Source organism: Panulirus ornatus, chromosome 49 (assembly GCF_036320965.1).
Source record: "Panulirus ornatus isolate Po-2019 chromosome 49, ASM3632096v1, whole genome shotgun sequence".
NCBI lineage: Eukaryota > Metazoa > Arthropoda > Malacostraca > Decapoda > Palinuridae > Panulirus > Panulirus ornatus.
In genome coordinates this window covers 9,143,857-9,166,465 of record NC_092272.1, presented here as the reverse complement: position 1 = coordinate 9,166,465, position 22,609 = coordinate 9,143,857, and the positions used below count along the sequence as shown (strand labels likewise).

Here is a 22,609-nt window from a genome sequence, read left to right as displayed (position 1 = left end):
TCATCTTCCGCGGAAGATATATATGTATATATATATATATATATATGTATATATATATATATATATATATATATATATATATATATATATATATATATATATATACATATATATATATATTATATATATATATATATATATATATATATATATATATATATATATATATATATATATATATATATATATTTATATATATATATATATATATATATATATATATATATATATATATATATATATATATATATATATATAGCATTAACGGGATGGCCTTGATTAGGGCCTTAGCTGCCCGTGCCGTCATGCGCTGGTGAACCTCGGAAATGAGCCATGGTCTTCCTAATAATACGTTCATGATCTCCTAGCTAAGCTTAAAATGAAAACGGACACGAAGCCAAATAAACCCCGATGAAATAAGCCGAGTCAGAAATGAAATAGAATTGAAAATGTTATGCGGAAATAGCTAAGACTGCCTCTAAGAAACCGAGAGTCTTGTCTAGATGTCGAAATTTCTTTCATTCTGAACACTTAGTCTCACATCTGTAGCCTCCATGTATCATACGCTGAAACCACTGCTCCCTATCCACAACCAGGCCCCAAAGGCCTCAGTGACCTGGTTCAGTCCAACGACAGAACGTTAACACCTGCATACCATATCGCTCCAATTCACTCTACGTGAACGCTTTACACCCTCCTGCATCTTCAGGACTCAGGCACTTGTAACCCTTTCCACTCTATCTTTCCACCTCCAATTAGCTCTCCCTTCTCCTTGCCTCTCAACACCTAGCTGATATATATTCTTTGTCAACCCTTCTTCACTCATTTTCTCTAAGTGTCCAAACCATTTCAGCACATCTTTTTCACTCTCCGTCAACCATATCTCTTCTTATTACACCACATCTCTCTCTTATCCTATCATTTCTTACTCATTCAACCTTCCTCACACCACAAGCATTTCATTTCCGTGGTGGGATGAGGAAGTAAGATTATTAATGAAAGAGAAGAGAGAGGCATTTGGACGATTTTTGCAGGGAAATAATGCAAATGAGTGGGAGATGTATAAAAGATAGAGGCAGGAGGTCAAGAGAAAGGTGCAAGAGGCGAAAAAGAGGGCAAATGAGAGTTGGGGTGAGAGAGTATCATTAAATTTTAGGGAGAATAAAAAGATGTTTTGGAAGGAGGTAAATAAAGTGCGTAAGACAAGGAAACAAATGGGAACATCATTGAAGGGGGCAAATGGGGAGGTGATAACAAGTAGTGGCGATGTGAGAAGGAGATGGAGTGAATATTTTGAATGTTGGTAAATGTGTTTGATGATAGAGTGGCAGATATAGAGTATTTTCGTCGAGGTGGTGTGCAAAGTGAGAAGGTTAGGGAGAATGATTTGGCAAACAGAGAAGAGGTAGTAAAAGCTTTGCGGAAGATGAAAGCCAGCAAGGCAGCGCGTTTGGATGGTATTGCGGTAGAATTTATTAGAAAAGGGGATGACTGTATTGCTCACTGGTTGGTAAGGTTATTTAATGTATGTAAGACTCATGATGAGGTGCCTGAGGATTGGTGGAATGCTTGCATATTGCTATTGTACAAAGGCAAAGAGGATAAGAGTGAATGCTCAAATTACAGAGGTCTAGGTTTGTTGATTATTCCTGGGAAATTACATGGGAAGGTATTGATTGAGAGCGTGAAGGCATGTACAGAGCATCAAATTGAGGAAGAGCAGTGTGGTTTCAGAATTGGTAGAGGATGTGTGGATCAGGTGTTTACTTTGAGGGATGTATGTGAGAAATACACAGAAAAGCAAATGGGTTTGTATGTAGCATTTATGGATCTGGAGAAGGCATATGATAGAGTTGATAGAGATGCTCTGTGGAAGGTATTAAGAATATATGGTGCGAGAGGTAAGTTGTTAGAAGCAGTGAAAAGTTTTTATCGAGGATGTAAGGCATGTGTACGAGTAGGAAGAGAGGAAAGTGATTGGTTCTCAGTGAATGTTGGTTTTCGGCAGGGGTGCGCGATGTCTCCATGGTTGTTGAATTTGTATATGGATGGGGTTGTTAGGGAGGTGAATGCAAGAGTTTTAGAAAGAGGGGCAAGTATACAGTCTGTTGTGGATGAAAGAGCTTGGGAAGTGAGTCAGTTGTTGTTTCCTGATGATACAGCACTGGTGGCTGATTCGGGTGAGAAACTGCAGAAGCTGGTGACTGAGTTTGGTAAAGTGTGTAAAAGAAGAAAGCTGAGAGTAAATGTGAATAAGAGCAAGGTTATTAGGTACAGTAGGGTTGAGGGACAAGTCAGGTGGGAGATAAGTTTGAATGGAGAAAAACTGGAGGAAGTGAAGTGTTTTGGACATCTGGGAGTAGATTTAGCAGCGGATGGAACCATGGAAGCGAAAGTGAATCATAGGTTTGGGGGAGGGGCAAAAGTTCTTGGAGCGTTGAAGAATGTGTGGAAGTCGAGAACGTTATCTCGGAAAGCAAAAATGGGTATGTTTGAAGGAATAGTGGTTCCAAGAATGTTATATGGTTGCGAAGCGTGGGCTATAGATAGAGATGTGCGGAGGAGGATGGATGTGCTGGAAATGAGATGTTTGAGGACAATATGTGTTGTGAGGTGGTTTGATCGCGTAATGATAGGGTAAGAGAGATGTTTGGTAATAAAACAAGTGTGGTTGAGAGAGCAGAAGAGGGTGTTTTGAAATGGTTTGGTCACATGGAGAGACTGAGTGAGGAAAGATTGACAAAGAGGATATATATGTCAAAGGTGGAGGGAACAAGAAGAAGTGGGAGACCAAATTGGATGTGGAAAGATAGAGTGAAAATAATTCTGAGCGATCGGGGTCTGAAAATGTAAAAGGGTGAAAGGCGTGTAAGGAATAGAGTGAATTAGAACGATGTGGTATACCGGGGTCGACGTGCTGTCAATGGATTGAACCAGGGAATGTGAAGCGTCTGGGGTAAACCATGGAAAATTTTGTAGGGCCTGGATGTGGAAGGGGAGCTGTTGTTTCAGTGCATTATACATGACAGCTATAGACTGAATGTGAACGAATGTGGCCTTTGTTGTCGTTTCCTAGCTCTACCTCGCTCACCTGCGGGGGCCGGGGGGGGGGGGGGGGGGGGGGGGGGGGGGGGGGGGTTGTCATTTCATGTGTGGCAACGTGGCGACAGGAATGAATAAGGGCAGACAGTATGAATTACGTACATGCGTATATATGTACATATCTGTGTGTGTATATGTATATGTATACGTTGAGATGTATAGGTATGTATATGTGCGTGTTTGGACGGGTATGTATATAGATGTGTATGAGGGAGGGCTGGGTCATTCTTTCGTCTGCTTCCTTATATATATATATATATATATATATATATATATATATATATATATATATATATATATATATATATATATATATATATATACATATATATACATATGTCTTTCCTTTTCTTTCATACTATTCGCTATTTCCCGCGTTAGCGAGGTAGCGTTAAGAACAGAAGACTGGGTCTTTGAGGGAGTATCCTCACCTGGCCCCTTTCTCTGTTCCTTCTTTTTGGGAAAAAAAAAAAATATATATATATATATATATATATATATATACATATATATATTTCTTTTTTATCATTTATTTTGCTTTGTCGCTGTTTCCCGCGTTAGCAAGGTAGCGCAAGGAAACAGACGAAAGAATGGCCCTACCCACCCACATACACATGTATATACATACACGTCCACACACACAAATGCATCTACCTATACATCTTAATGTACACATATATATACACACACAGATATATACATATATACACATGTACATAATTCATACTGTCAGCCTTTATTTATTCCCATCGCCACCACGCCACATATGGAATTACAACCCCCTCCTCCCTCATGTGTGCGAGGTAGCGCTAGGAAAAGACAACAAAGGCCCCATTCGTGCACACTCAGTCTCTAGCTGTCATGTAATAATCTACCGAAACCACAGCTCCCTTTCCACATCCAGGCCCCACAAAACTTTCCATGGTTTACCTCAGACGTTTCACATGCCCTGGTTCAATCCATTGACAGCACCCTCTTGCATGTTCAGGCCCCGATCACTCAAAATCTTTTTCACTCCATCTTTCAACCGCCAATTTGGTCTCCCATTTCTCCTCGATCTCTTCACCTCTGACACATATATCCTCTTGGTCAATCTTGCCTCACTCATTTTCTTCATGTGACCAAACCATTTCAAAACACCCTCTTCTGCTCTCTCAACCAAACTCTTTTTATTTCCACACATCTCTCTTACCCTTACATTACTTACTCGATGAAACCAACTCACATCACATATTGTCCTCAAAAATCTCATTTCCAGCACATCCACCCTCCTACGCACAACATTGTTGGAACCACTATTCCTTCAAATATACCCATTTTTGCTTTACGAGATAATGTTCTCGACTTCCAAACATTCTTCAAAGCTCCCAGAATTTTCGCCCCCTTCCCCATCCTATGATTCACTTCCGCTTCCATGGTTCCATCCGCTGCTAGATCCACTCCCAGAGATCTAAAACACTTTACTTCCTACAGTTTTTCTCCATTCAAACTTACCTCCCAATTGACTTGACCCTCAACCCTACTGCACCTAATAACCTTTCTCTTCTTCACATTTACTCTTAAGTTTCTTCTTTCACACACTTTATCAAACTCAGTCACCAGCTTCTGCAGTTTCTCACATGAATCAACCACCAGCGCTGTATCATCAGCGAACAACAACTGAGACACTTCCCAAGCTCTCTCATCCACAACAGACTGCATACTTGCCCCTCTTTCCAAAACTCTTGCATTCACCTCCCTAACAACCCCACCCATAAACAAACTGAACAACCATGGAGACATCACACACCCCTGCCGCAAACCTACATCATTCACTGAGAACCAATCACTTTCCTCTCTTACTATACGTACACATGACTTACATCCTCGATAAAAACTTTTCACTGCTTCTGACAACTTGCCTCCCACACCATATATTCTTAATACCTTCCACAGAGCATGTTTATCAACTCTATCATATGCCTTCTCCAGATCCATAAATGCTACATACAAATCCATTTGCTTTTCTAAGTATTTCTCACATACATTCTTCAAAGCAAACACCTGATCCACACATCCTCTACCACTTCTGAAACCACACTGCTCTTCCCCAATCTGATGCTCTGTACATGCCTTCACCCTCTCAATCAATACCCTCCCATATAATTTACCAGGAATACTCAACAAACTTATACCTCTGTAATTTCAGCACTCACTCTTATCCCCTTTGCCTTTGTACAATTGCACTATGCAAGCATTCCACCAATCCTCAGGAACCTCACCATGAATCATACATATGTTAGATAACCTTACCAACCAGTCAACAATACAGTAACCCCCTTCTTTGATAAATTCCACTACAATACCATCCAAACCCGCTGCCTTGCCGGGTTTCATCTTCCGCAAAGCTTTTACTACCTCTTCTCTGTTTACCAAATCATTTTCCCTAACCCTCTCACTCTGCACACCACCTCGACCAAAACACCCTATATCTGCCACTCTATCATGAAACACATTCAACAAACCTTCAAAATACTCACTCCATCTTCTTCTCACATCACCATTACTTGTTATCACCTCCTCATTAGCCCCCATTAATGAAGTTCCCATTTGCTCCCTTATCTTACTCACTTTATTTACCTCCTTCCAAAACATCTTTTTATTCTCCCTAAAATTTAATGATACTCTCTCACCCCAACTCCCATTTGCCCTCTTTTTCACCTCTTGCACCTTTCTCTTGACCTCCTGCCTCTTTCTTTTATACATCTCCCACTTTTGCATTTTTTCCTTGCAAAAATCGTCCAAATGCCTCTCTCTTCTCTTTCACTAATTCACTTACCTCTTCTCCCACCACTTACTACCCTTTCTAAGCAACCCACCTCCCACGCTTCTCATGCCAAAAGCATCTTTTGCGCAAGCCATCACTGCTTCCCTAGATACATCTCATTCCTCCCACACTCCCCTTACCTCCTTTGTTCTCACCTTTTTTCTTCTGTACTCAGTCTCTCCTGGTACTTCCTCACACAAGTCTCCTTCCCAAGCTCACTTACTCTCACCACTCTCTTCACCCCAACATTCTCTCTTCTTTTCTGAAAACCCATACAAATCTTCACCTTCGCCTCTACAAGATAATGATCAGACATCCCTCCAGTTGCACCTCTCAGCACATTAACATCCAAAAGTCTCTCTTTCGCGTGCCTATCAATTGACACGTAATCCAATAACGCTCTCTGGCCATCTCTCCTACTTACATACGTATACTTATGTATATCTCGCTTTTTAAACCAGGTATTCCCAATCACCAGTCCTTTTTCAGCACATAAATCTACAAGCTCTTCACCATTTCCATTTACAAGACTGAACACCCATGTATACCAATTATTCCCTCGACCGCCACATTACTCACCTTTGCATTCAAATCACCCATCACTATAACCCGGTCTTGTGCATCAAAACCACTAACACACTCATTCAGCTGCTCCGAAAACACTTGCCTTTCATGATCTTTCTTCTCATGCCCAGGTGCATACGTACCAATAATCACCCATCTCTCTCCATTAATTTTCAGTTAGAATTTACTTTCTTACACTCTATCACATACTCCCACAACTCCTGTTTCAGGAGTAGTGCTACTCCTTCCCCTCCCTCTTGTCTTCTCACTAACCCCTGACTTTACTCCCAAGACATTCCCAAACCACTCTTTCCCTTTACCCTTGAGCTTCGTTTCACTCAGAGCCAAAACATCCAGGTTCCTTTCCTCAAACATACTACCTATCTCCTTTTTTCTCATCTTGGTTACATCCACACAAATTTAGACACCCCAATCTGAGCCTTCGAGGAGGATGAGCACTCCCCGCGTGACTCCTTCTTCTGTTTCCCCTTTTAGAAAGTTGAAATACAAGGAGGGGAGGTTTCTGGCCCCCCGCTCCCGTCCCCTTTAGTCGCCTTCTACGACACGTGAGGAATGCGTAGGAAGTATTCTTTCTCCCCTATCCCCAGGGATAGGGGAGAAATATATTATGTATTATTCATTCATTATACTTAATCGCTGTTTCCTGCGTCAGCAAGGTAGCTCCAGAAAACAGATGAAGAATGGTCCATACGCTCTTATACACATGTATATACACAGACGCCCATACATGTACATATACTTACACAGACATATGCATATATATATACACATGTACATATTCATACTTGTTTGCCTTCATCCATTTCTGTCGCTACCCCGCCACAAATGAAATAATACCTCCATCCCCGTTTCAGCAAGGTGTGTGTGTGTGTGTGTGTGTGTGTGTGTGTGTGTGTGTGTGTGAGTGTGTGTGTGTGTGTGTGGCCATGGTAAGTGAATTCACATAGGATTAGTACAAGTTCGTAAGTACCTTATACGAACCAGAGAAGAACCAGACCAAAAAAAAACCTCAGTAACGAGACATTAAGGAGGGAGGTTGTGTGGTGGACGTCCCCCTTGATGAAGTTGTCAGAGGCATCACCTCCTTAATAACCTTGGTTCCTGGTTAATTACCTAGTCAGCTGTCAGGCCAGGGGTTGGTGCAGGGGCGGGGCTGGTTGTGATGGCAGGGCTGGGTGTCGGGTGTTGTGGTAGGGTGGGGTTTGTTGTGGTGGTAAGGTGGGGGTTTGGGGTTTTGTGGTAGGGTGGGGTTTGTTGTGGTGGTAAGGTAGGGGTTTGGGATTTTGTGGTAGGGTGGGCTTGTTGTGGTGGTAAGGTAGGGGTTTGGGTTTTGTGGTAAGGTGGGCTTGTTGTGGTAGTAAAGTAGGGTTTTGGGTTTGATGGTAGGGTGGGGTTGTTGTGGTAAGTTAGAGGGTTTGAGGTTTTGTGGTAGGGTGGGTGTGTTGTGGTGATGAGGTGGGAGTTTGGGGTTTTGTGGTAGGGTGGGGCTGTTGTGGTAAGTTAGAGGGCTTGAGGTTTTGTGGTCGGGTGGGTTTGTTGTGGTAGGCTAGAGGGTATTTGGGATTTGTGGTAGGGTGCGTTGTTGTGGTGGTAAGGTGGGGGTTTTGGGTTTGTAGTGTGGGGCTGTTGTTGTGGAATGAGGGGATTAGGGGTTTGTGGTAGGGTGGGTTTGTTGTGGTGGTAAGGTAGGGGGTTTGGGGTTTGGTGAGTTTGTTGTGGTGGTAAATTGGGGGTTGGGGTTTGTGGTGAAGTGGGTTTGTGTGTGGTGGTAAGTGGGGGGGTGTGGTTGATGGTAGGGTGGGCTTGTGAGTGGTGGTAAGATGGGGGGGTTTGGGGGTTTGGTGGTAGAGTACAATCCTGTGTGTGTGTGTGTGTGTGTGTGTGTGTGTGGTGTTGATATTTGGTGTCAGTGGGTTACTGTGTGTAGTGGCAGGGGTTGAGGTTGTGTTTGGTAGACAAGGTAGGGTTGTATGTGGTGTCGGGGCTGGGTGGGGTTCTGTGTGGTGGCAGGATAAGGCTGTGTGTGGTGGCAGGATAAGGGTGTGTGTGGTGGTAGGATAAAGCTGTGTGTGGTGGCAGGATAAGGCTGTGTGTGGTGGCAGGATAAGGCTGTGTTTGGTGGCAGGATAAGGCTGTGTGTGGTGGCAGGATAAGGCTGTGTGTGGTGGCAGGATAAATGTGTATGGTGGCAGGGTGAATCTGTGTGTGGTGGTAGGATGAGGCTGTGTGTGGTGGCAGGATAAGGCTGTGTGTGGTGGCAGGGTAAATGTGTATGGTGGCAGGGTGAGTCTGTGTGTGGTGGCAGGATAAGGCTGTGTGTGGTGGCAGGATAAGGCTGTGTTTGGTGATAGGATAAGGCTGTGTGTGGTGGCAGGATAAATGTGTATGGTGGCAGGGTGAATCTGTGTGTGGTGGTAGGATGAGGCTGTGTGTGGTGGCAGGATAAGGCTGTGTGTGGTGGCAGGGTAAATGTGTATGGTGGCAGGGTGAGTCTGTATGTGGTGGTAGGATAAGGCTGTGTATGGTGGCAGGGTGAGTCTGTATGTGGTGGTAGGATAAGGCTGTGTATGGTGGCAGGGTGAGTCTGTGTGTGGTGGTAGGATAAGGCTGTGTGTGGTGGTAGGATAAGGCTGTGTCTGGTGGCAGGATAAGGCTGTGTGTGGTGGTAGGATAAGGCTGTGTGTGGTGGTAGGATAAGTCTGTGTGTGGTGGTAGGATAAGGCTGTGTGTGGTGGCAGGGTGAGTCTGTGTGTGGTGGCAGGGTGAGTCTGTGTGTGGTGGCAGGGTGAGTCTGTGTGTGGTGGCAGGGTGAGTCTGTGTGTGGTGGTAGGATAAGGCTGTGTGTGGTGGCAGGGTGAGGAGGAGCTGCTCCTTCACGTAACTCATCTGTCATTCTCGAGTGTAATTCTACAAACACGTACACACTTCACGAATGTGTGAACTGTCGACCACATTGGCACATTTCGACCATACCACATATAAGTGAAATTCTCATGGATTGTTTTCATTTCTAGATGTGTTTCACCTATTTCTAATTAACTCACACATTTTCTCTGATGTTTATAATCCAGTAGTGAGTTAATTTAAGACGTAGGGAAATGAGTAATCACACTAACTTACATTTCCTCACTCGTACTGTTCATTCAGTACAGCTTCGTTGCAAAATTAAGGCAGTCATAGTGTTATTTATCCTCGTGGCTGCTCGCCTAAGACATGAGACTGTATGATTTGGCAGTGACAATAATGCTCCACGCTATGGCAATAATGCCTTATGTTATGGAAATGATGCTGCATATCATAATGCTTCACACTGTTGCTATAATGCTCCACACTATGGCAATAATGCCTTATGTTATGGAAATGATGCTGCATATCATAATGCTTCACACTGTGGCTATAATGCTCCACACTATGGCAATAATGCCTTATATTATGGAAATGATGCTGCATATCATAATGCTTCACAGTGTGGCTATAATGCTCCACACTATGGCAATGATGCCTTACGTTATGGAAATGATGCTGCATATCATAATGCTTCACAGTGTGGCTATAATGCTCCACACTATGGCAATAATGCCTTATGTTATGGAAATGATGCTGCATATCATAATGCTTCACACTGTCGCTATAATGCTCTTCACTATGGCAATAATGCTCCACACCATGGCAACAATGCTCATATCTATAGGAATGTTGCTCAACACCGTGGCAATAATGCTCCACACCATGACAATAATGCCCCTTGCTATGGCAATAATGCCCCACACCATAGCAATAATGCTCCACGCTCCATCCGTCTCGCTGAGTCTCTTAAAAACATCAATTCTATCGACCCAATTGTGGGTCAGATCCCCCCACCCTCTTCCCCGCAGGGATATGAACAACAGAGTATCCCACGAAGAAGTAGTGTGGGGATACGAGAGCGTGGGAGGGTGTCCAGCGGGATCACTGCACACAGCACATGGTAGATAGATAGATAGATAGATAGATAAATAGATAAATAGATAGATAAATAGATCGATGAATTGATAGATAAATAGATCGATGAATTGATGGATAGATAGATAGATAGATAGATATATAGACAGATAGATAAATAGATAGATAGATAAATAGATATATAGATAGATAGATAGATAGATACATAAATAGATAGATAGATAGATGAGAGAGAGAGAGAGAGAGAGAGAGAGAGAGAGAGAGAGAGAGAGAGAGAGAGAGAAGGGGGTAAGGTGAACCGACCTTCATCACCAACACATCACCAACTACGTATTTCACACCATATCACCTCTGTGCACCCAGGATTCGAACCCGTGTCCAATACTTGACAATCGGCGGAGCGCAAGTATTTGACTTGTGGGTGGGTGGGTGGGGTTGGGTGGGTGGTGGGTGAGGTGGGTTCGAATCCTGAGCAAACAGAAGTGAATGATTTCCACCAACTTCATGTGATTAGTACACTGTAAAGGTTAACAATCCTGAGTCCAGCATTGTAATATGGTTCTCGGGGCACTGAATTAACTGGAACTTGTCAGACGACCCCTTACAGGTCAAGTGTCATTGTATTTACGTCTTCAGACACCACGAGAGAGCAAGAACTCGAATACTTCATCTACTCAGATGGTGATTTCAGGAGTAGGGTATGTGGTGTTCCATGGTAAACTGTGATAAATGGCTCCTACTTAACCTATATGTGTCATCTCGTAGCCTTTCGCTACCAGGAGCACATCCACAAGCAGCACCCGAACACCTACTTTAAATTCAAGTCACCTCTCGTAATTCTGAAAGTTAAATGTAGTGAAGTATAAGTAAGAAGGGAACTTAAGAGTATGTTTGAGAGATGCAAATGAGGTTTTTTTCATACGTGTGATCCTCGCTTCTTCACCAAAGGAGCCATCTCCCGTGCTGCTATCTTGGGTAGAGAGCTTACCATCCTTCTCAAAGTGTACCTCTGAGGCGAAGGAGTACCATCTCTCCTTCCTGTACCGTGGACTTAAGGTAGCATCTCTTTCACCTGCACCATGAACCAAGGGAGTACCGTCTCCCCCGCTTGTACCCGAGACCGAGAGGTAAAATCTATTCCAACTGCAACCCTGAGTGAAGAGGTACCATCTCCTCTGCCTCTAGCGTGGAATGAGGGGTACCATCTCCCTTACCTCTACCCTGAACTGAGGGGTACTATATCCTCCTTGCCTGTATCCTGGACCTAGATGTACCATCCCCCATTGCCTTTACCGTGGGCGGAAGGGTGCATCTCCCCTGCTCATAACCCGCTCCAGCGATTCAGCCATGTTATGAGCCTCTTCGCCTCGACGTCTGATATCAACAAGGAACTTCGAGGAGCAGAACGCTTCTTGAACTCCACGAACGAGCAACACGCCATCACAGACGTCGCATAGAAAGATACTCATGAGTCTACCGCTGCGGCATAGACCGTCCCTAGGATATGACAAAGAGATTTATCGTCCGTGGGTTTTCGTAAGATCTGTCCGAGGATCTGGTGTTGAGCTGTGATGCAGATCTGTGACAGAGATCGTCTCTGGGCTGCGACAAAGAGATTTATCGTCTGTGGGTTTCGTAAGATCTGTGAGAGAATCTGGTGTTGAGCTGTGATGCAGATCTGTGACAGAGATCGTCTCTGGGCTGCGACAAAGAGATTTATCGTCTGTGTGTTTCGTAAGATCTGTGAGAGAATCTGGTGCCCAGCTCTGCGACAGAGATCGTCTCTGGGCTGCAACAAAGAGATGTATCGTCCGTGGTTTCTATAAGATGTGTCGGAGGATCTAGCCAGCCGGCAGGCCAGCCAGTCACCTATGCTAAAACGACTGGACTTAGCCAAGCGAGGAACACGAGTAAATGACATCACCTGCTTGACTGCATGTTCCCCGGGGTTGTTTGGGGCGACTGGTGATGTTGAAGACACACTGCAGAGAGCGTCGTCTTGGGAAGTTTCCTGCTCCAAGGATACATCTTTGGTGAACGTATACCAAAACCCACAAGACTGAGTCTTTGACGACGGGATTACACGAAAGCGCTTAACGCTTTGTAGTTTCTATTTGTTTCCTTGTCGTTTGACCTACATATTATGTACACATATAGAGAGGATGAGAAAGGTTGACACAGAAGGAATACGTGTCAGAAGTGGATGGAACAAGGAGGACATGTTGACCAAATTGGATGGGGAAGGATGGAGTGAAAAAGATTTTGAGCTATCTGGGCCAAAACATGCAGGAGGGTGAGAGGCTACACATTACACAGTGAAGTGGAACGATGTGGTATACTGGGGTCGACGTGCTCTTAATGGACTGAACAAAGTCATGTGAAACGTTCTGGGTAAACCACGGAAAGGTCTGTGGGGCCTGGATGTGGATAGGGAACTGTGGTTTCGGTACATTTATATACGACAACTTGAGAGTGGATATGAGCAGATGTGGCCTTTCTTATACACACACACACACACACACACACACACACACACACATATATATATATTTTTTTTTTTTTTTATACTTTGTCGCTGTCTCCCGCGTTTGCGAGGTAGCGCAAGGAAACAGACGAAAGAAATGGCCCAACCCACCCCCATACACATGTATATACATACGTCCACACACGCAAATATACATACCTACAAAGCTTTCCATGGCTTACCCCAGACGCTTCACATGCCTTGATTCAATCCACTGACAGCACGTCAACCCCGGTATACCACATCGCTCCAATTCACTCTATTCCTTGCCCTCCTTTCACCCTCCTGCATGTTCAGGCCCCGATCACACAAAATCTTTTTCACTCCATCTTTCCACCTCCAATTTGGTCTCCCTCTTCTCCTTGTTCCCTCCACCTCCGACACATATATCCTCTTGGTCAATCTTTCCTCACTCATCCTCTCCATGTGCCCAAACCACTTCAAAACACCCTCTTCTGCTCTCTCAACTACGCTCTTTTTATTTCCACACATCTCTCTTACCCTTACGTTACTCACTCGATCAAACCACCTCACACCACACATTGTCCTCAAACATCTCATTTCCAGCACATCCATCCTCCTGCGCACAACTCTATCCATAGCCCACGCCTCGCAACCATACAACATTGTTGGAACCACTATTCCTTCAAACATACCCATTTTTGCTTTCCGAGATAATGTTCTCGACTTCCACACATTCTTCAAGGCCCCCAGAATTTTTGCCCCCTCCCCCACCCTATGATCCACTTCCGCTTCCATGGTTCCATCCGCTGCCAGATCCACTCCCAGATATCTAAAACACTTCACTTCCTCCAGTTTTTCTCCATTCAAACTCACCTCCCAATTTACTTGACCCTCAACCCTACTGTACCTAATAACCTTGCTCTTATTCACATTTACTCTTAACTTTCTTCTTCCACACACTTTACCAAACTCAGTCACCAGCTTCTGCAGTTTCTCACATGAATCCGCCACCAGCGCTGTATCATCAGCGAACAACAACTGACTCACTTCCCAAGCTCTCTCATCCCCAACAGACTTCATACTTGCCCCTCTTTCCAAAACTCTTGCATTTACCTCCCTAACAACCCCATCCATAAACAAATTAAACAACCATGGAGACATCACACACCCCTGCCGCAAACCTACATTCACTGAAAACCAATCACTTTCCTCTTTTCCTACACGTACACATGCCTTACATCCTCGATAAAAACTTTTCACTGCTTCTAACAACTTTCCTCCCACACCATATATTCTTAATACCTTCCACAGAGCATCTCTATCAACTCTATCATATGCCTTCTCCAGATCCATAAATGCTACATACAAATCCATTTGCTTTTCTAAGTATTTCTCACATACATTCTTCAAAGCAAACACCTGATCCACACATCCTCTACCACTTCTGAAACCACACTGCTCTTCCCCAATCTGATGCTCTGTACATGCCTTCACCCTCTCAATCAATACCCTCCCATATAATTTCCCAGGAATACTCAACAAACTTATACCTCTGTAATTTGAGCACTCACTCTTATCCCCTTTGCCTTTGTACAATGGCACTATGCACGCATTCCGCCAATCCTCAGGCACCTCACCATGAGTCATACATACATTAAATAACCTTACCAACCAGTCAACAATACAGTCACCCCCTTTTTTAATAAATTCCACTGCAATACCATCCAAACCTGCTGCCTTGCCGGCTTTCATCTTCCGCAAAGCTTTCACTACCTCTTCTCTGTTTACCAAATCATTTTCCCTAACCCTCTCACTTTGCACACCATCTCGACCAAAACACCCTATATCTGCCACTCTATCATCAAACACATTCAACAAACCTTCAAAATACTCACTCCATCTCCTTCTCACATCACCACTACTTGTTATCACCTCCCCATTTGCGCCCATATATATATATATATATATATATATATATATATATATATATATGTACGCTGTTTACGACAGTTCATATGTCTTCGTCAATGAACATAGACTGGTTTAGAAGAGTAAATGAGTCTAGAGTGCATGAAAAAAATAGAAAAAGCACATATGGTTCGAGCGTTACAATGAATCCAATTTCTAACTTCTCAAACATTTACTCTTTCGAACCGTGTAACTTGTGAAGTTCGTAGGTGAGCAGGAAAGTTTTATAACCGTCTCAATTTATCTTGTTTGCTGTGACGTTGCGACCCTTCTGGTTGTTTGTTTGACGTCGCGACCCCTCTGGTTGTTTGCTGTGATGTCGCGTTCTCTCTTCTTGTTTGCTGTGACTTTGTGACCCCTCTGGTTGTTTGCTGTGACGTTGCGACACCTCTGGTTGTTTGCTGTGGCATCGCGACCCCTCTGGTTGTTTGCTGTGGCGTCGTGACTCCTCTGGTAGTTTGTTTGACGTCGCGACCCCTTTGGTTGTTTGCTGTGACGTCGCGACCCCTCTGGTTGTTTGCTGTAACGTCGTGACCCCTCTGGTTGTTTGCTGTAACGTCGCGATTCCTCTGGTTGTTTGCTGTGACTTTGCGACCCCTCTGGTTGTTTGCTGTGACTTTGCGACCCCTCTGGTTGTTTGTTGTGACGTCGCGACCCCTCTGGTTGTTTGCTGTGACGTTGCAACCCCTCTGGTTGTTTGCTGTAACTTTGCGAACCCCTCTGGTTGTTTGCTGTGGGTTCTGACGTCTGTTTCAAGGACACATCATCCTGAATTGATTTGAAATCCCGCCGCCCGGTGTACCCAAATCCCCGACCTCATTAACCCAGAAATGACCTCTTCAACTTCTGACCTCGCTTGACCTTTCTACTCTAGTAGGTGACCCAAATACAACTTGACCTGGTATGACTCTCGCACCCAAGCAGCTGAGCAAAAGGTGACCCTTCATCTTTTGGCCTCACTTGACCTCTCTACTCTAGCAGCTAACTCAGACAGAACATGACCTGATGTGACCTCCGCACTCTAACAGCTAATCCACGCGTCTGATTGCTGACCTCATTTAACCCCCTTACTCTATCAGCTAAACTAGATATGACCCACTGAACTTGACCTACTATGACCTTGCCAGTCTTGCACCTAATTCAGAGATGGCCCTCATTCCCTCTGACCTAACCTAACCTCTTACTCCAACAACTAACTCAAAGGTGACCTAGTTTGAATCTCTTAACCCACCGTCTTCCCTCTCCAGCTACTAACCCAAAGATGACCCACTTAACCTCCAGGCTGACTTGAAAAGTAGCTTCCTACTTCGCCAGACGTCTTCTCGCCCTCCGCCTTTGGCTTACCATGCGTGCCATTTGACGACACTCTTGTGGATATGTTTGGCGACACTCCTGTGGATATGTTTGGCGACACTCCTGTGGATATGTTTGACGACACTCTTGTGGATATGTTTGGCGGCACTCCTGTGGATATGTTTTCAGAAAGGAAGATGAAGTTGTCGATCTGAAATGAGTCTATAATTAAGGAAGCAGTTAATGAACTGATGCCATGACTGAATCTAGACTGTCGACTGTTTATATTTCCGTAAGAGGCAGTCACTAAACTGGTGCTTTGAATAAATCGATTTTGCGTACTGCTTATGCATCAATAATACACAGTCACTAAACTGGTGCCTTGAATAAATCGATTTTGCGTACTGCTTATGTATCTATGATACGCAGTCACTAGATCTAGTGCTTTGAATAAATCGATTTTGCGTACTGCTTATGTATCTATAATACGCAGTCTGTAAACTGGTGCTTCGAATTAACTTAGACTGTAAACTGTACGAATAAATTTTGATACATGATCACTTTACACTGTAGGCTGTATGAATTTACTGTGATACAGTCATCTGTGCCTGTAATCTCTATGGATATATTCCGATACAGTCACCTTAGCCTGTAGACTGAATGAATATACTTTCATACAATCACCTTAGCCTGTAGACTGTATGAATATATTCTGATACAGTCACCTTAGCCTGTCTTCTGAATGAATATATTTTGATACATCCCCCTTAGCCTGTAGACTGTATGTTTATATTCTGATACAGTCACAGCCTGTATTCTGTATGAATATATTCTGATACATCCCCTTAGCCTGTAGACTGTATGTTTATATCCTGATACAGTCACCTTAGCCTGTATTCTCTATGTTTATATTCTGATACAGTCACCTTAGCCTATAGACTGTATGTTTATATTCTGATACAGCAACCTTAGCCTGTAGACTGTATGTTTATATTCTGATACAGTCACCTTAGCCTGTAGACTGTATGTTTATATTCTGATACAGTCACCTGAGCCTGTATTCTCTATGTTTATATTCTGATACAGTCACCTTAGCCTGTAGACTGTATGTTTATATTCTGATACAGTCACCTTAGCCTGTAGACTATATGAATATATTCTGATACAGCCACCTTAGCCTGTAGACTGTATGAATACATTTTGACCCACAGTCACCGAACTGGTTCCCTGAGACGGAATTCTTGCTGCATTCGACTTGCTTCGCACATGTGTGACGTTAATGAACTGCACTCGTAAAGTCAGACGAGGCCATTGCTCCCTCTGGCTCCACTGGTCGTGGGGTTGGGTACAGAGAAGAGGGGCTGACATGACCCTATTTTGTTTCCCCATCGTTGAATACAGATAATAATCGACCTTACACCTAGGGTCTATAGTGCCACAGAGAGGTTGTCGAGGTGAAGCTGGCGATGAAAAATCAAAGACGCTGCTTTACGTAGCGCCAACTTCTTCAGCGACTTCGGGCACCACGAGAGCCTTTGGTGAACTCGAGCGACGCCGAAGGAGACGACTGCTGAGGTCTCCAACCACTGGACCCCTGGCCGGCGCTGGAGACATTGAGACATTGAGATCATATCCTTCATGTTGAAGGTGGATTAAGAACTATTTTCCCTTTTTTTTCCCTTAAGAAAATCCCAAACCTTCAGTGAAAAGATGACATTTCTGTGATATGTGTTCGGTACTAAGCGGTGCGGGAGTGAGTGCGTTGCGTGTGGTGTTTGCTGTATATCAAAGTCTTCTTGGTCGAACTTTACCATGTGTGGCTTGTCTGGTTTTCGAAAAGTTGGCGGGTATCGAACCCAGACCTCGATCAAATGCAAGGATGAGAGAGAGATGGTGATGCTTCCACGCAGGCAGCACCTAGCTGACATGAGAATGACCCTGTGTTATGTCCTTCCTACGTCCTTAATCTTGTACTTCTTAAAGATAGATTGGAGGAAAAAAAAAACCATGCGATAGATAATCTTCAGAAATGTGATCTCAAAGTCATCAAGGTCTAGAAATATGATTACACAGTTATTAATCATCGGGTATATGATCATAAAGTCATTAATCTTCAGAAATGTGTTGCGTATATCAAGATATGGAAATGATTATTGCGTTGATCTCTAAGATGTATGAATAAGAAGTCATTAATCTTCAGAAATATGTTGGGTATATCAGGATATAGATATGATTATTGCATTAATCTCTCAGATGTATGATTAAGAAGTCATTGATCTTCGGAAAAGTGTCGCGTATTTTGATATATATAGAGATGATTATTGCATTGATCTGTGCATTGATCAGTCCCAGGTGAAGCATTGCTGTGGAGATAAGACAAGAGTAAACAAATCTTATAGTCTTCATCACGCTATTTCCTTCTTTCCTTCTAGTGAAAATACGTTTTCAAAATTACAATTAATGATAAACTTTGCTCCCCCCCCCCCAAAAAAAAAGAAATATTACCCTAAGATATTCCCATCTTTCCCCTTGTACAAACTCATATACAAAGTCACTATTCAGGATCAAAGTTACCTAATACTATTACCTTAAGATATTACCATCTTTCCTTCCCTCTTGGAAAAAAAAACATCGTTTTCAGAATCGTGACTCATTCTAAAGGCTACTTAAAATCTTACTTTAAGATATTACCAAAAAATAACGCTCGCTGATATGGCGAGGTGGCGGGGGGCACGCACACACACACACACACATACACACTCACACACACACACACACACAAACACACACATACACACATGCACACACACACACACGCATACACACACGATTGCCCTTAAGGAGGTGTTTTTAAACAATCATGATTCGATGAGAGTTATTTCCCTCTCTCTCTCTCTCTCTCTCTCTCTCTCTCTCTCTCTCTCTCTCTCTCTCTCTCTCTCTCTAGGATGATCTCCATTTCCCTATATACAATCACTAACAATGCTACAACGGTTAGGTTTAGGATCTCGCCTATGGGCACCTGTAGTTATACAAGTACGAAGAGACTACAAATGGATACCAGTTGGAACAGACACTAGTGGATCTTTGCGATGGTGTTTCTGGCAGTAGAAGAAGAGAAACGCAAGACTATGACAGGATCTCAAGAGCTGTTAATTGGCTCTGAGGCGAAGTATCTTTGACGCCCACATTCCCTGTGGTCTTCAGTAGGCGAACCCGAACGAAATCTCAGAGATGCTTCGATCTCAGGTTCGAGCGGTTTCGAGCTGGGTGGAACGTGAGCACAACTCAGGACTAAACTTCCTGGGGATATTTTCCTAGAAATTATTTTCTTCCAGGAGAACACCAGCATTTAAGGAGTAAAATTGGAATACATATATGTAGAAAAAAAATTTTGGGTGGATAAACAGGAAAGCTGATAGACAGGATGGTGTCGAATAAATAATTGTGTTGACAGAGTCGAATTTTCACCTCATATCAATGAACAAATATTACTCGAGTTCAACATTTTTTTTTCTCTTTTTTGATATTTTCTTGCCATTTCCCGCGTGACCAAGGTAGTGCCAAGAACAGGTGAGAGAGCCTTAGATTGAAGATTCCTCTCTTGGCTCGTTGTTCTGTTCTTTCTTTCGGAAAATAACACAGGAAGGAAGGATTTCCAGCCCCCCGCTTCCTCTTGTTTTAGTCGCTTTCTACGACACGCAGGGAATACGTGGGCAGTATTCTTTCTCCCCTATCCCCAGGGATAATATATATATATATATATATATATATATATATATATATATATATATATATATATATATATATATATATATATATATGTGTGTGTGTGTGTGTGTGTGTGTGTGTGTGTGTGTGTGTGTGTATTTTGTCGCTGTTTCCCGCTTTGGCGAGGTATGGCAAGGAAACAGACGAAAGAATAGCCCATCCCACTCACATACACATGTATATACATGCACGTCCACACACGCACATATACATACCTATGTATTTCAACGTGAGTGAGGAAAGATTGACAAAGAGGATATATGTGTCAGCGGTGGAGGGAGCGAGAAGTGGGAGACCAAATTGGAGGTGGAAAGATGGAGTGAAAAAGATTTTGAGCAATCGGGGCCCGAACATGCAGGAGGGTGAAAGGTGTGCAAGGAATAGAGTGAATTCGAACGATGTGTTATACCAGGGTCGACGTGCTGTCAATGGATTGAACCAGTGCATGGGAAGCGTCTGGGGTAAACCATGGAAAGTTTTGTGGGGCCTGGATGTGGAAAGGGAGCTGTGGTTTCGGTGCATTATACATGACAGCTAAAGACTGAGTGTGAACGAATGTGGCTTTTGTTATCTTTTCCTAGCGCTACCTGGCGCGCGTACGGGGGGACGGGGTTGTCATTTCATGTGTGGAGGGGTGGCGACGGGAATGAATAAAGGCAGCAAGTATGGATTATGTATATATATATATATATATATATATATATATATATATATATATATATATATATATATATATATTTATATATATATGTATATATATATACTTATACAAGACTTGGCAAGTGTAGGAATCGCCATACGCCTATATACATAATCGATCGACCTAAGAAGCAGGATAATCATGTGTCTTGGGACACATGAAGTGTGAGGGACCTGATGTTAGACTCATATATGACACATGATTTACTGCCTCATCTCAGATGTCGCTCACATGAGCCAGGCGTTACCTACCTTATCGGGGCAGAACTTGAGTGTTGGCTGGGTAAAACGTGAGTGCCAGCTGTGTTAGCTTGAGCGTTATCTGTGTGTAGAGAGAGAGAGTTGAGTGGTAGCTGTGTGTTTCACTGCCAGGAGTGTTCTGTCATAATCACCCGATCTCCTTCGAGGTGAAGTGAAGTAAAGTCTCTGTGAAGCATGAATCACACACCATATCCTCCTTTTGGGTGACTGTCTATACGTCTTATTATCATTGTGAATGTCATTTGCCACAGCTTTCTGAGCGCACTGTAATCCCGCCTTGGTCTGTAGGAAGAGATGTCGAAATAACCTGCCTCCCGTTAGCAAGTGGAGCTCCACGCATCTTTCCCTCGTGAAAGACGCTTTCACGGAAATGACACTCCATTGTGGAGTCCACTTTGCGTCATCGGGCGTGAAAAAACTACCTGTAAACCCTTCGGAGGAGGCCTTCAGGGACGCGAACACTTACGCAGACACACCACCATCGCCGCGTGCATTAACATCATCAAATGTCGATAGTAACGCGTGAGTAATGGAGGGTCACACAGCAGCAGAGTCCGTGCGACTCGCCAGAGGCGCGTACACCAGGGGAGGAGCAGTGAGGAGGTGCAGTCGGGTGAGTGGCTGGCAGACTGTCCAGTGAGCGGGGTGAGACCCAGGGCGCGCCGACGGAGGGGAGGGATCGTCTCGCGTCCTCGACACGGCCGCTACTGACTGCCGGGCTTGCTTTGCCTCCGCCACCGTGAACCGCCTGGCTGTCGCCTACTGCGGTGTGCGCCGGGACCATTCCTCCGTCTCATTCACCCTCCACAGCATCCACCTCACCACCCGCACCTCTCTCTCTCTCTCTCTCTCTCTCTCTCTCTCTCTCTCTCTCTCTCTCTCTCTCTCTCTCTCTCTCTTTTCTCTCTTCTCCTCCTCCTCCTCTTTCTATTTCTTCTTCGGGTAGGCGTAAAGGGATATAAGAGACGTCCTCTTGCCACTTGCATGATCACTCGTCGCTTATGACCAGCTCAGAGGGATCCCTGGTGATCCCAGATGATCCCAAACTCTATCTGGGCCTTGGCGAAGCGTCCGAGTCATGGGAAAAAAAAGATTTCCAGGGGCTTCAGGAGCTTCAGGGGGAGGAGGAACTTGTTAACTCAAAGGGCGTCTGGACGAGTCGAAGACAGATGAATAATCTGATTATCTTGATTCAATTTTACACCATGTAACAATACAATACATATATATATATATATATATATATATATATATATATATATATATTCTTTTCTTCACACTATTCGCCTTTTCACGCGTTAGCGAGGTAACGTTAAGAACAGAGGACTGAGCCTTTGAGGGAATATCCTCTCTCGGCCCCCTTCTCTTGTTTTAAAAACAAGAGGGGAGGATTTCCAGCCCCCCGCTCCCTCCCCTTTTAGTCGCCTTCTACGACACGCAGTGAATATGTAAGAAGTATTCTTTCTCCTCTATCCCCAAGGATTATATATATATATATATTCCTATGAATCCACGGGGAAAGGAAACACGATAAGTTCCCAAGTGCACTTTCGTGTCATAATCACATCAAGGGAAATACAACAATTTCGAAATATATGTCAGTTGATATACAACAAAGAGACGTAGCTATAAGATTGCCAAGATTCGAACCGCTGCTATTTGTCTGAAAGCCTAACAAATAGGCTGTGGAACCT

The 22,609-nt window shown here is 43.7% G+C and overlaps 1 protein-coding gene across 1 annotated transcript in view; it reads right to left on the bottom strand.

Annotated features, from left to right (window-relative positions):
* LOC139764389 (uncharacterized) overlaps positions 1-21,653 on the bottom strand; it is a 61,551-nt gene extending 39,898 nt beyond the window's left edge. Inside the window, exon 1 of the mRNA XM_071690950.1 lies at positions 20,907-21,653. The gene's annotated coding sequence lies outside the window, so the exon portion shown is untranslated. The remainder of the gene's footprint in view (positions 1-20,906) is intronic.
* Positions 21,654-22,609: the final 956 nt, after the last annotated feature.